Source organism: Aegilops tauschii, chromosome 5 (assembly GCF_002575655.3).
Source record: "Aegilops tauschii subsp. strangulata cultivar AL8/78 chromosome 5, Aet v6.0, whole genome shotgun sequence".
Lineage (NCBI taxonomy): Eukaryota > Viridiplantae > Streptophyta > Magnoliopsida > Poales > Poaceae > Aegilops > Aegilops tauschii.
This window is the reverse complement of record NC_053039.3, coordinates 75,367,077-75,382,153: the sequence shown is the minus strand read 5'-3', so window position 1 is coordinate 75,382,153 and position 15,077 is coordinate 75,367,077. Positions and strand designations below refer to the sequence as shown.

General features: G+C 52.4%; 5 non-coding genes across 5 annotated transcripts; all 5 read right to left on the bottom strand.

The window, feature by feature from the left end:
• Window positions 1-13,055: 13,055 nt before the first annotated feature.
• On the bottom strand, window positions 13,056-13,174 carry LOC141024803 (5S ribosomal RNA). Its single transcript, XR_012186300.1, has one exon. It is a non-coding gene; the product is annotated as a 5S ribosomal RNA (ribosomal RNA).
• A 372-nt stretch (window positions 13,175-13,546) lies between these two features.
• LOC141023918 (5S ribosomal RNA) lies at window positions 13,547-13,665 on the bottom strand. Its single transcript, XR_012185516.1, has one exon. It is a non-coding gene; the product is annotated as a 5S ribosomal RNA (ribosomal RNA).
• Window positions 13,666-13,884: 219 nt separating this feature from the next.
• On the bottom strand, window positions 13,885-14,003 carry LOC141023917 (5S ribosomal RNA). Its single transcript, XR_012185515.1, has one exon. It is a non-coding gene; the product is annotated as a 5S ribosomal RNA (ribosomal RNA).
• Window positions 14,004-14,375: 372 nt separating this feature from the next.
• Window positions 14,376-14,494, bottom strand: LOC141024507 (5S ribosomal RNA). The gene has a single exon (XR_012186105.1). It is a non-coding gene; the product is annotated as a 5S ribosomal RNA (ribosomal RNA).
• A 370-nt stretch (window positions 14,495-14,864) lies between these two features.
• Window positions 14,865-14,983, bottom strand: LOC141024479 (5S ribosomal RNA). The gene has a single exon (XR_012186077.1). It is a non-coding gene; the product is annotated as a 5S ribosomal RNA (ribosomal RNA).
• Window positions 14,984-15,077: the final 94 nt, after the last annotated feature.

The following is a 15,077-nucleotide window of genomic DNA, read 5'->3' as shown; positions in this document are numbered from 1 at the left end:
GGCGATCCAGGCGACGAGGGGAGAAGCAGGAGGTGGCGCGCATGCGCGCGGGCGGCGAGCGCGTGCCCCTGTCCTCCTGGCGCGAGGAAGGGGACGACTGGCACTGGCCAGTCAGCTGGGCCGGCCTGCTGGGCCAGGCCAGGCCGCACAGTGCCAGGCCGCAGGTAAGCTCCCTTTTCCTATTTCTTTTTCTTTCCTAATTTTCTGACATTTGTTTGGTTTAATAAAAATACTAAACCATTTTATTTACTTATGCCAATTTTTATAGGGGCTAGTGGTATTATTCCAGAACTCCTCAACAAATGGCATAATTTTTGGACAATATTATATATATATATAACAATATATATCCAAGGCAAATAATTATTGCATTAATTCCAAATGCCCAAGATAAATACTTATGATCTCCTAAAAATATTGGTTTGATTTTTATCTCTGTCCAATATTTTCAGAGAGCAACATGAACATTTTCTTGGAACCTTTTGGAGCAATTTTTATCTGGGTCATTTCCAGAAATGATTCTGAGGGTTTCACAGATCCCCATTTCAAATTTAAATGAAATTTAAACATGATGCACACATGACTAGCTAGTCTAGGTCATACCAGAACTAGGGACGTGACACATGTCCAGTCCCCAGACGGCAAAAGGCCAGGTGAGGGGAATGGTCTTGAGTGCAGAAGCCGGCAGGTGTTGCTTGGAGCTAAAAACTTGGCATCCTCTGTAGCTCTTGACTATTTCTTTAGCATCCTCCAAGGCAGTCGGCCAGAAGAAACCATGGCGGAAAGCCTTGGCCACAAGTGATCTTGAGGCTGCGTGGTGGCCGCATTCGCCTTGGTGGATGTCTTTGAGGATTGCCACTCCTTTTTCTGGCTCGACACAACGCTGGAAGACTCCAGTGACGCTGCGCTTCACAAGCTCTCTGTTGATTATTGTATATGCTGCGGCTCGTCGTTGCACTAGTCTTACTGAGATCTCATCAGCCGGCAGCTCTCTGCTGACTAGGAACTTGAGGATGGGCTGGGCCCATGAGGGAGCTGTGACTTCTTCTGTTAAGGTAGCCACCATGACTCGGGTGGGTGGGTTGGGTGAGTCGGCCACTGCTTCTTGTGTCGTTGCAGTCCCCGGGCCGACTGCTGCAGTCCCCGGGCCGGGTTCTGAAGTCCCCGGGCCGGGTGCAACTACGGCAGTCCCCGGGCCAGTTGTCGAAGTCCCCGTGCCGCCTGCGGGATTTCTCTAGTCGGATCCGGCTGTATCTGGCGCAGGCGGTACGAAGATGGAATCCGACTCTGGAGACGGCTTGATGGACGGCTTGAGGAGGCGCTGGAGGGAGACGCCAGTCGGTATGGCTTGTCGGGTGGAGCCGATCCGTGCTAGGGCATCTGCTTGGTCGTTGTCGGCCCTTGGCATGTGAAGGAATTCGCACCCTTCGAAGTATCCGCTTATCTGCTGGACGAGGAAACGATAGCTCGCCATGTTCGCGTCCTTGGCGTCCCAGTCGCCAGACGATTGCTGGACCACCAAGTCTGAGTCACCGTAGCACAGGATCCGGCGTATGCCAAGCTCTTTGGCTAGCCGGAGCCCGTGTACGAGCGCCTCGTACTCGGCCACGTTGTTGGAGGCGGCGAAGTGGATCTGCAGCGTGTACTTGAGCTTGTCGCCTTGGGAGAGGTGAGGACGATGCCGGCTCCCAAGCCGGTGCGCATCTTGGACCCGTCAAAGTGCATCCACCAATGGGTAGAGTCGGGAGCCGGCGGTAGGTACTGGGTCTCGGCCCAGTCGACGAGGAAGTCGGCCAATGCTTGCGACTTGATGGCAGTGCGGGGTTGGTAGAAGATTGTGTAGGGCGCCAATGCAATGGCCCATTTTGCCACCCGGCCGGATGCATCCCGGCTGCCTATGATCTCGACGAGCGGGGCAGTGCATACGACCGTGATGGGGTGCTCTTGGAAGTAGGGCTTCAGTTTCTTGGCAGCGAAGTACACCCCATAGCACATCTTCTGGTAGTGCGGGTAGTTTTGCTTTGAGCTGGATAGCACTTCGCTGAGATAGTACACCGGCCTCTGGACTAGCTGGGCTCGGCCTTCCTCCGGGCGCTGGACCACAACAACAGTGCTGACGACTCGGCTTCGCGGCGATGTAGAGGAGCATGGGCTCCTTCTCAGTCGGCGCCGCCAGGACAGGCGGAGTGGTCAGCATTTTCTTCAACTCGTGGAAGGCTTGGTCGGCTTGGTCGTTCCACTCGAAGTGGGTGGACTTCTTCATGAGTCGGTACAGGGGGAGAGCCTTCTCTCCTAGTCGGCTGATAAAACGATTCAGGGAGGCTAAGCAGCCAGTGAATTTCTGCACATCTCGCAGTTTGGTGGGAATCTCCATCCTCTCGATGGCCTTGATCTTGACAGGGTTGCATTCGATGCCGCGTTCGGAGACCAGGAAGCCCAGCAGCTGGCCGGCTGGCACTCCGAACACGCACTTCTCGGGGTTGAGCTTGATTTGGAATCGGCGCAAGTTGGCGAATGTTTCTTTCAGGTCTTCCAGCAAGGTACCGCGCTTCTCTGTCTTCACCACAATGTCGTCTACATAGACGTGGGCATTTCTGCCGAGTTGTTTCAAGAGGCATTTCTGCATGCAACGCTGAAAAGTGGCACCGGCATTTCTCAAGCCGAATGTCATTGTCAGGTAGCAGAAAGCTCCAAAGGGTGTGATGAAGGCAGTCTTCAGGCGGTCAGCCGGGTCGAACTTGATCTGATGGTACCCTGAGTACGCATCCAAAAAACTTAACAGCTCGCATCCGGCTGTGGAGTCTATTACTTGGTCAATCCGTGGCAGAGCAAATAGATCCTTTGGGTAGGCCTTGTTCAAACTGGTGTAGTCTATACACATACGCCACTTGTTATTCTTCTTCAGAACCAGAACTGGGTTGGCTAGCCATTCTGGGAAGAATACTTCCATGATAAAGCCAGCGGCAAGGAGCCGGGCTATCTCTTCTCCCACAATTCTTTGCTTCTCTTCGGACAGTCGGCGGAGGGGTTGCTTGACCGGCTTCGCATCATCTCGGACATGTAATTTGTGCTCGGCGAAATCCTTCGGGACACCCGGCATGTCCTTTGGGGACCATGCAAAGATGTCTCGATTCTCACGGAGGAAGTCGACGAGCTCGCCTTCCTATTTACTGTCCAAGTTCGCCCCAATGACGGCGAACCTCTCCGGGTTCTCTGGGTCCAGAGGTATCTTCTTTGTCTCTTTGGCAGGCTGGAAGGAGCCCTGCGCATCACAATCCTTGGGGTTGGGGGACAGGGCCGGCTGCTTGCCGGCCATGGCCACAACCCGTTCCAACATCTTCTTCTCTTCTGCCACCACGAGGGACTCGGCCAGCCGGCTACTGGCCATGGCGCACTCGATGGACTTCTTGTAGTCGCCGGCTACCGTGATGATCCCCTTCGAACCCGGCATCTTCATCTTCAGGTAGGCGTAGTGGGGCACAGCCATGAACTTGGCCAAAGCGGGTCGGCCAAGCAATGCATGATAGGGGCTCTCCAATTCCACTACCTCGAACCATATTGCTTCTCGGCGGAAATGAGCGTTGTCTCCGAAGAGAACATCCATTTTGATCTTGCCGATTGGGGAGCAAGACAGGCCGGGGACGATACCATGGAAGACGGTGCGGCTCGGCATGAGCTGCTTTGCTTTGATGTTCAGCTTCTCCATGGTATCGCGGTACAGTATGTTGATACTGCTTCCGCCGTCTATCAGGACGCGGGAAAATCTGGCAGCTCGCCTCTCCGTCGCGAGGGTGACGTCCAAGACCATTGCATAGGAGCCAGGCGAAGGCATCACCTCTGGGTGGTCGGCCTGGCTCCAGCTGATCGGCTTCTCTGACCAGTGCATGAACTCGGGGGTGCTGGAGGCGACTGCATTCACTTCTTGATGCTGTCGGCGTCGGCTGCGCTTGTCGTCGGCTTGACTGGTGAAGACGACGTAGGCGGCATGCTCTTCGGGGAATTCGTCTTGGATGGCGCCGGCTGCTGGGGGGCTAGAGGCGGCGGGCCGGGAGGCGGAGGCGGCAACATCCCCTCGCCCTTGGTGATGCGGGTGAGCCAGTGGCATTTCCGGGTTGTGTGGTTGGACGGCTTCGCGCCGCTGTGGAACTTGCAGGGGGCGTCGAGAGCTTGTTCGTAGGAGAAAGACGGCTGCCAAGCCGGCCTTCCACCCTTCTTCTTGGGAGCGGGCCGTTCTTCGGGCTGCTCGTCTTCAACTGTGGCCACCTGCCGACTGGAGGAAGTCAGCATGGGGGCCTTGCGCTTGTGGTCGTTCTGGTAGGGGCGCCGATTAGGGTCGCCAGCCGGCGTCTTAGGAGCTGGAGCAATCACTTTCCCCGAGGCGTCCACTCGGAGCTCCATTTTCATTGAGGAGTCAGCTGTGGCGTACTTGTCCGCGATGACCAGCAAATCATCGAGGGTAGCCGGCTCGTCGCAGAGGAGTCGGTGCTTGAGGAGGGTGCCCTCTCGGCACCCGGCGGTGAAGTACTCGATGGCCTGGACCTCGTGCACCCCCTCGCAGCAGTTGCGGAGCTCGGCCCATCGCGTGAGGTAGTCGCGGGTCGACTCGTTGGGCCCTTGGACGCAGAGGGAGAGCTGGCGAGGCTTGGGAGGCCGCTTGTAGGTGCTGGTGAAGTTGCGGACGAAGACTTCGGTGAAGTCCAGCCAACTGTTGATGCTGTAGGGCTTGAGGCTGTTGAGCCATGTGCGCGCCGTGCCTTGCAGCATGAGGGGGACGTACTTTACGGCGACGCGCCGATTGCCGTTGGCTATGCTGACGGCCGTGGAGTAGTCGATGAGCCAATCTTCCGGCTTCACCGAGCCGTTGTACTTGGGCGTGTCTCTGGGGAGCGAGAAACCTTTGGGGAAGGGCTCGTCGCGGATGCGGGGGCCAAAGCATGGCGGGCCGACATCATCTTCTTCTTCTAACGCCAAGGATCGAGCAAGGCGGTCGATCCTGTGGCGGGCGTCATTCTCGCCGACTCCTTCTCGGCGGCCGAGTCGGTCGCCAAGGGTCGGGTGTGTGATAGGCGGCGGAGTGAGGCGTCTTTCTCTTTGAGGCGGAGGAGGGGGCAGATTTCCTTGGTGCTCTACTGCTCGAGGGCGGCCCTCCACATCGCGCTCGATGGTGATGCGAGTCCGGCTGCGGCTAGCAGCCGGCTCCTTGTCTTTCTTCTGGCGTGCGCCGCTCGTAGTCGGCGAGCGGGACGTCGCGGCGTTCTCCCGGCACGGGGGATGACTATCAGCACGGGCGCCGGCTTCGTGCCGTTCTGTAGCCGCATCGATCAGCTGCTGGATCCGTCTTGTCATGTAGGGGAGCTCGTCGGCTCCCAGCCCATTGAGCTCTTCTGCGGCCGCCTGGGCGGCTCGCAAATTCTCGAGCGGGGTGGCGTAGACGGGGCGATCTGCCCCCAGCATGCTGGCGACGGCCGAGCCGCGCTTCTGGACGAAGCCGGCTCGGCTCGGGCCGCTAGGCGGCGGCGTACCGAAGGCGGCGCGGTCGACTTCGCGCTGGTGGGCCTCGGTGCGGCGTCTCATGGAGGCTATCTTCTGGCCCTCCGCGATGAGGGCAAGGCGGCGTGCCTCCAGGGTCTCGGCGTCGGCGTCGGCCGGGATGTGGACGGAGAGGTCGTGCATTGCTGCTTGCAAGGCGTTGTGGGCATTCTCGCCCGAGTTGGCGACGTGGCTGATGACCAGCACTTCGGTGACAGCGCTGCTGCCGCTGTCAGCTCGAGGGAGGGGGTCGTCAAAGACCACCACGTTGGAGGGGTAGGCGTCAAGCGATGCGGTGTCGGAGTCGACAAGCATCGGGTCGGTGGAGCCGACCGACTCCACATCTGCAGCAGGCTCGCTAGAGACGTGGAGCTGGTCGAGGAGGCTAACGAGGCGGCTCTCGGGGTAGTCCGTGCCTGCGTCGGACGCAGGCTCGTTGGAGATGCGAGTCTCGCCGAGCAGATCGGCGAGGCAGCTCGTAGCGCAGGCATCGTCGACGCCTTGCAACGCGTCGAGGCAAACGCCATCGGGCGCAGCAGGCTGGCTGCGCTCGCGGGGGAGGAAGATGGTTCCCGTCCACAACAGGTCTCCGGACGACGGTGCACCTGGCCCCACGGTGGGCGCCAAATGTCGGGTGGTTGGTGCGACATATGCCAACGGATGGCTTATCATTGTGGGTGCCAATAAGACATCGCCGGTGCCTGGAAACGGGATGAGGCTAAGACATGCACGCCGGCGGATCTTACCCAGGTTCGGGGCTCTCCGAGGAGATAACACCCCTAGTCCTGCTCTGTGGGGTCTCCGCATGATCACTAGATCAGGAAAGGTAGCTACAATCGCTCCTAGAGCTGTTTGGGTTCAAGGGAGAAGAAGAACAAGGCTAGTTCTTACTTCTCTCTATCTATGGTGTGTGTGCTCAGCTTAGAAGCCAACCCTTTGCATGGGTGCTCCGGGGGGTTTATATAGGCCTACCCCCCGGGGGTACAATGGTAATCCGACTGGGCACTGGTCCCAGCCGTCAGCGTCTACGCTCGCCGGCTTCTCCGCCGGCTGTTGGGTCCCGCCGTCTGGTGGGTCCCGCCGGCTGCCGGCTTCTTGGTCGACAGGCGGGCCCCACCGCCTAGGGTCTTGTCGGTGGCTGCTTACTGTAGCCTCGCCTCTGATGACGAGGGCTTTGTCGAGGTAAGCGTGGCTACAGTGAGCCGCCTCGGGGGCTCTCACTGTAGCCTTACCTCGTCTTGTCTCCTTAATGGGGCTCCTGCTTCGAGGAAGGGAGTAGCCGGCTTCTGGGGGCCGGCTACGCCCTTGGCCGACTGGGAAAGGCCGGGCCGCCTTCTCGCCTCTCTCTGGCTGAAGGGGCCCGCCGCCCGTGGGCCGTACGGGAGTCTGTCGTGGATGACGTTGAGGCTGGCATGGCTACAGTGCCGAGCTGCACGGGAGACGGCCGTCCCGTACGGCCTCCTGTAGCCATGCCCGCCTCGGGCTTCGGGGGTAGTGGGCCGCACTGTGGCCACACCCCGTCTTGTCGCCGTTATGTGGGAGTAGCTTTGGTGGTTGTGGTCTCGGCCGACTTCTTGGAGTCGGTGCTCTTGGAGGCCGGCTTCTTGGAGTCGGCTACCCCGTAGTCGTCCCGGGGAGACGTTGCTGAGGCTGGGTCGCCTTCCGGGAGTCGGCTTCAGAGGTAGCCGGCCAGGGAAGGCGGCCCAATGCTTGGAATGCTTGGAGGCCCGAAGGCCTGATAATTTTTTCAGAAGAACCAGGGGCAGTCGGTTAGGCTACCCGTGGCCATTTACTCCGACAGATGCGCAAGATCAAGGGCTATCCCCTGGTGCCCTCAGCGCGCCAAGCTGACGCCTCTAGCGCAAGTCCGGCATGCCCTGCCGTGTTCTGTGGTCGCCGCCGGCTGGTCTCCGGTGGCTGACGTGGCACCATTAGTCTAGATGCTAATCGCGCTTAGTTAGTTTCGCGTGTCGATGACATATGGGCCCCACGCCTTAACAAACCACGGGTTAACCCCTGTTTAGTATAAGTTAAGCAGAGTGGCCCCACGCGTCGGCGTTGACCTCGTTGACGTGGCCGTTGACCGGACCCACCTGTCTGTGTCACTAACGGACACTGGGTCACTGACCAGTGGGTCCCACTGGTCAGGTTTGACCTGGACCAGCCGCTGTTGACTTGCTGACGTCATCCTGACGTACTGCTGACGCAGTAATTGAATTACTGGAATTATTCTTATACAGGAAATTCCAGAAAATGCCCAAAACTTCTAAAATTCATAGAAAATTATCTATAACTCCAAATAATATAAATTATATATGAAAAATGATCAGAAAAATCCAATCTATCCATCTGTACCTTTTCATGCATGTTAGAGCAACTTATAGCTACTGTTTAGGACAAATCATGTAAATGGCATTTGAATTTCCACATATGGAGTTTGAATTTGAATCTTGGATTCAAACCAACTTCATTTAACCTGTTGCTAGTTGCATTAGCTCAAAAAACATTCATATTGCCATGTCATAGCATGCATCATATTGTGCATTGCATTGATCGTGTTTCTTCTCTATTTGCCGGTGTTGTCCCCGCTCAGTAGATGTTGCTTCGACGATGCGATCGATGACACCGATGAAGAGCTATACTATCTTCGGAAGTGTCAGGCAAGCAAAACCCCCTTGTTCATTCTGATACAATCCCACTCTCTCGCTCCTGCTCTCTTTTACAGCATTAGGACAACAACGTTTCATCTGTTACTTGCTGCGGTAGTTGAACCCCTTTCCATTGCATGACCTGTCATTGTCACAGTAAATAGATGAAACCCACTAGCATGAGTAGGAGTTGTTTGAGCCCTGATGTGCCTACTCATTCATGCTTGTTTGTCATGCCTGCTATTGCTTAGAGTTGTGTCAGGTCTAATTCATCGGGAATGAATTGGAAAGTTGTGAACATGTCCTACTGTGTGAGAGCTAAGTGTGTGAACACGATTTGGTAAAGGTAGCGGTGAGAGGCCATGTAGGAGTACATGGTGGGTTGTCTCATTGAAGCCGTCCTCAGGAACTGAGTTCTGTGTTTGTGATCCATGAACAGTTACTACCACACATTGGGTTCCCGTAACTCGGCCCCTCTCGGCTTATTAACCGCCTCGATCTCTGTCCAGGAGTTGCAACTAGTTTCTGGTGTTTGTAGGTTGTGTTAGTAGTCTACCAAGTGGTACCCGGTACAGGTGGGCTTGGGACAGACTAGGCACCGTGGCACGGTGTACCAAGCGTAGATCCATCCGTCGAGGTGGGCTTGGGAACCCTGTACACATTGTTTGGGGCCGTGAGCGACACCCCGGCCGGATCTCCTTGCGGATGGAACCCGAATGGGCGATAAACCTGGACGAGAGACTTGTGTGGTTAGTCAGGTTGGCCGACTCCCTCGCCAGGCTTCCGCTTGAAGGTTGCCGAGATACACGACATGTACATGGTGGTAAGTGGCGAGAGCATGTGTGAAGAAGTACGCCCCTGCAGGGTTAAGATCATCTATTCGAATAGCCGTGTCCGCGGTAAAGGACTTCTGGGTTGCCTGTACAGTTCATAGACAAGTGAAAGTGGATACACTAAAACTCACAAGATAAGCATGAGTGCTGTGGATGGCGTTCTCGTAGGGAGACGGGAGCGGATCCATAGTGGTGTATTGATATGGTGAATATGTGGACTCATGTGCGCCACCTCAAAAGAGTTACTTGCAATTGTAGCTTAGGATAGCCACCGAGTCAAAGCTGGCTTGCTGCAGTTAAACTCCACCACCCCCTTTTGATACTGATGCATATGTAGATAGTTCTGATGTAAGTCTTGCTGGGTACATTTGTACTCACGTTTGCCTATTTTATGTTTTGCAGAGAGACGTCAGTCTCGCTAGTAGTGCTGTGTGGACTTCGACGTTTAGCTTGGTACCTCAGCTACGATCTTGTGCCCTCGGCAGGATCTGGTAGATAGTCAGGCTTCTCAGCCTTTTTCATTTGTAGATGTCTGTACTCAGACATGTTAAGCTTCCGCATGTGCTTTGACTTGTATGCTCTGAATGTTGGGTCATGAGACCCATGTTTGTAATATCTCGCTCCTCGGAGCCTAAAGAATAAATACTCTGAGTCGTAGAGTCTTGTTGTGATGCCATGTTGTATTTGCACATATCGAACATATTGTGTGTATGATTGAAATGCTTGGTATGTGTGGGATCCGACAACCTAGTTGTTTATCCTTGGTAGCCTCTCTTATGGGGAAATGTAGTCTTGTGCTTCCATGAGCCATAGTAGTCCGCTACAGCCCGGTTCACCGGAGTCCTGCTAGCTCAGCACTACTGCTCCGGAACACTTGACTGGCCGGCATGTGATTCACTTCGTTCCTGTGTCTGTCCCTTCGGGGAAATGTCACGCGGTGACATCCGGAGTCTTGCCTAGCCTGCTACAGCCCGGGTTCCCGGAGTCCTGTTAGCCCAGTGCTACAGCCCGGATTCACACGCTGCTGACCGACATGCTCGATGTTGATTCATGTATGCCTGTCCCCGTAAGTTAGTGCCACTTTGGGTTCACGACTAGTCATGTCGGCCCGGGTTCTCTGTCATATGGATGCTGGCGACACTATCATATTCGTGAGCCAAAAGGCGCAAACGGTCCCGGGCCATGGTAAGGCGACACCCGTGGGAATACCGTGCGTGAGGCCGCAAAGTGATATGAGGTGTTACCGGCTAGATCGATGTGACTTGGAATCAGGGTCCTGACAGCTTTGGTATCAGAGCCTGACTGCCTGTAGGATTACCAAGCCAAACTGGTCGAAGTTGAGTCTAGAAATGCTTTAGTTATATAAGGGAATTGATTGCGGAAGGGAACGTAAGGCTCTTTTTACTCCTTATACCTTATGCCCTTCTGATCTGAGTCACCCTCTTCTTTCTGCGGGGATTAAGAACTAGGCTTCTCATCTATCTATCAGGATCACATGTTACTAATCTGTTGACTTATGAGATTGTTGGTTCTAGGCCTCAGTTCAGTTTCTACTACTTTTAGTATGTTGTCAGTTGAACCAGAACCTTGATATTATGATGTTGTTGAGTGGTTATGCCACCATTTTGCAGGATGTCTCAAATATTTTTGAGCATTTACAGCCGTTATGCTGTCCGAGTCACCCCAAGTTTCTAAATAGTCTGATGCGTTTGCAAATCCCTTCTTTCTGACCCCGATATCCTTTTGGGCCAGATTAACCACACTAATTGCTGAGTTGAGGTACTCTATTGCCTCGACATTCATGTTGGAGCTATTATTATGACCCTAGGTGTCCTAGAGAACCACCTAATAATCTAGCCATGTTTTGTGTTCCCAGTGTGATGATTCTGGCCGTTATTCTCGAAAGCATCCCGTATGATGCTATTTAGTAGTAGGTATTCTACTCCTGGGTTCTTGACCCGAGATTCACTCTACTTACCTCGTGTTGATAGTGTTGCTCGTACCTTTAGGATATTAGTAACCTTTGCGATAGTCCTCGAGGTCTGTGGTATATCGTTCTTCCAATACCATGAACCACTATGGCAGAAGTTCTTTGAACCAAAAGATCACAACCAGAGTGCTCTTGATGAGTTCTCCATTCTGCATTGTGAATCTGCCAGTCCTACCTTTCTGCATGGATTATCTGGAAGAAATATGTTGAACTTGTTTGACATACTAAATCTATGCACCCGCAACTTAGAAAATTATATGTTCCTTTGGATTGTCCCTCTTTAGTTGTATTCCGACCCCCGTCTATCAATTGATAGTCAGGACTAGTTGTGCATCCGTGTTATCGATGCCTATTATTTTTGTTGTCTGTCAAGCCATTCTATTTCAGAATGACTAGGAGAAAAAAAACTCCAGTACCTCATCCATTTCGAGGATTGGGTCAAAGTAGTTGTATTCCGCAGATCAATTGCCAATCCAGCCTTTGATCTGTTCTACCTTGGAATGTCACCCTCTTTCATATCAAGAATGACGTGAGAATTGCACAATCTCTCATGAATTCTTGATGTAGTGATACTTCTCGCCATCATTATTCATCTCTCGGTCTCCGTGTTGGTTGTAACCGGAATGCTGACAAGTGAACTATGATGTGTGAAATCAATACTCCTAGCAACCCCGTTGCTTGGTAGTTAATGGACAACAATCTCATTCTTAGCGTGTTGGTTACTGAATCATCATCCTAAGATTTATCGTGCGACCTAGTCCATTTTCCCTAGTGCACACCTCGATCAACGAGATAGGATTGTGTCAATCCATCACTCTCTGGATCACATCGTCTTGCCCTGAAAAGCAAGATTGTTCTCGAGCTTAGTAACATATCGGTGGTTAGTGATTTTCCGAATATCTTCTCGGAGGGATCACCAAGTTGTCACCTGATCGCTATGTTGAGTTCGTGATCAAGTTGGTTTTCCAATAAACCACTCTTTCTCCAAGAATCTGTGTTGGATACCCCTGAGCTAGTTGGTTAAGCCAAACAACAACTTGGAGAGTTGGAAGATAAAAGCTTGTCCGACCATGCTCATCCCTAAGGGATATATTTGTGTGTGTGTGTGTTGAAGAAAGATGATATCTCCATCGATTGGTCCTCGTGTTCAGTTGTTGGATCTATTATCTTACCAATCTTTGATTTGAGTATGGGCTATCGTCAAATCAAATCAGAACCCATGGTGTTCGTAATGTTGTCTTACTCGTGGTTGATCCCTCGAGCATACACCATTATATCTTTTGGATCTGACCAATGCTATCACCGTGTTCACATGATGGTGGAAGTCCAGTGATATGGAAATTCCGATGAGTTGCTATTGAGCCCATCGGCAACATTCTTATCTTCTCCATGGCTCGTGTTGAACATTAAGTTAGTGTTGGAAACTTGTGCTAGCATTTTCTTCGTGCTATCTCATGAACGATATGTTTGGATGAAAGTAGTGACTTCCTCGAATTCATGTGCATTTGGTGCAAGTTGTCGCCGTGAGTTCTGTTTAGAGCAACTTATAGCTACTGTTTAGGACAAATCATGTAAATGGCATTTGAATTTCCACATATGGCGTTTGAATTTGAATCTTGGATTCAAGCCAACTTCATTTAACATGTTGCTAGTTGCATTAGCTCAAAACACATTCATATTGCCATGTCATAGCATGCATCATATTGTGCATTGCATTGATCGTGTTTCTTCTCTGTTTGCCGGTGTTGTCCCCTCTCAGTAGACGTTGCCTAATAATGGATAATGCCCTATATACACTACTTACTCCCCCCCCCCCCCCGTAAAACACGGAGACGTGTTTACCACGGTTTCCACCCCTCCCTCTATACCGCAGCAACACGTATTTTTTTACCCCTTTCAGAACGCGATCCTCGCGCCACAAAGCCGCCTCTAGACGCGTGACCAATGAGCAGCGAGCTAAAACATATCGCAAATGTCAAAAATAATATAACGGGGTTAATATATATCGCGCACATGCGATATGTTTGTCACGAGGCACAAAAAATAATTAAAAATGGAATGCAACACGAGGACTTCCCAGGAGGTCACCCATACTAGTACTACTCTCGCCCAAGCACGCTTAACTTCGGAGTTCTGATGGGATCCGGTGCTTTAGTGCTGGTATGATCGCATCCCACACGTTACCCCCGCCACTTCGTCCCTTATGCTCGCCACTCCCAGGTCCACTGCAAAGATGATTGTCATTCTTACTACCATTACAACCGTTGCCTAATAATGGATGATGCCCTATATATACTACTTACTCCCCCCCTCAAACACGGAGACAAGTTTACCACGGTTTCCACCCCTCCCTCTATACCACAGCAACACGTCTTTTTTTACCCCTTTCAGAACGCGCTCCTCGCGCCACAAAGCCGCCTCTAGACGCGTGACCAATGAGCAGCGAGCTAAAACATATCGCAAATGTCAAAAATAATATAACGGGGTTAATATATAACGCGCACATGCGATATGTTTGTCACGAGGCGCAAAAAATAATTAAAAAGGGAATGCAACACGAGGACTTCCCAAGAGGTCACCCATCCTAGTACTACTCTCACCCAAGCACGCTTAACTTCGGAGTTCTGATGGGATCCGGTGCTTTAGTGCTGCTATGATCGCATCCCAGGTCCACGGTTTCCACCCCTCCCTCTATACCACAGCAACACGTCTTTTTTTACCCCTTTCAGAACGCGCTCCTCGCGCCACAAAGCCGCCTCTAGACGCGTGACCAATGAGCAGCGAGCTAAAACATATCGCAAATGTCAAAAATAATATAACGGGGTTAATATATAACGCGCACATGCGATATGTTTGTCACGAGGCGCAAAAAATAATTAAAAAGGGAATGCAACACGAGGACTTCCCAAGAGGTCACCCATCCTAGTACTACTCTCACCCAAGCACGCTTAACTTCGGAGTTCTGATGGGATCCGGTGCTTTAGTGCTGCTATGATCGCATCCCACATGTTACCCCCGCCTTCGTCCCTTATGCTTGCCACTCCCAGGTCCACTGCAAAGATTATTGTCATTCTTACTACCATTACAACCGTTGCCTAATACTGGATAATGCCCTATATATACTACTTACTCCCCCCCCCTCGAACACGGAGACGAGTTTACCACGGTTTCCACCCCTCCCTCTATACCGCAGCAACACGTATTTTTTTACCCCTTTCAGAACACGCTCCTCGCGCAACAAAGCCGCCTCTAGACGCGTGACCAATGAGCAGCGAGCTAAAACATATCGCAAATGTCAGAAATAATATAACGGGGTTAATATATATCGCGCACATGCGATATGTTTGTCACGAGGCGCAAAAAATAATTAAAAAGGGAATGCAACACGAGGACTTCCCAGGAGGTCACCCATCCTAGTACTACTCTCACCCAAGCACGCTTAACTTTGAAGTTCTGATGCGATCCGGTGCTTTAGTGCTGGTATGATGGCAACCGACATGTTACCCCCGCCTTCGTCCCTTATGCTTGCCACTCCCAGGTCCACTGCAAAGATGATTGTCATTCTTACTACCATTACAACCGTTGCCTAATAATGGATAATGCCCTATATATACTACTTACTCCCCCCCTCAAACACGGAGACGAGTTTACCACGGTTTCCACCCTTCCCTCTATACCGCAGCAACACGTATTTTTTTACACCTTTCAGAACGCGCTCCTCGCGCCACAAAGGCGCCTCTAGACGCGTGACCAATGAGCAGCGAGCTAAAACATATCGCAAATGTCAAAAATAATATAACGGGGTTAATATATATCGCGCACATGCGATATGTTTGTCACGAGGCGCAAAAATTAATTAAAAAGGGAATGCAACACGAGGACTTCCCAGGAGGCCACCCATCCTAGTACTACTCTCACCCAAGCACGCTTAACTTCGAAGTTTTGATGGGATCCGGTGCTTTAGTGCTGGTATGATGGCATCCGACATGTTACCCCCGCCTTCGTCCCTTATGCTTGCCACTCCCAGGTCCACTGCAAAGATGATTGTCATTCTTACTACCATTACAACCGTTGCCT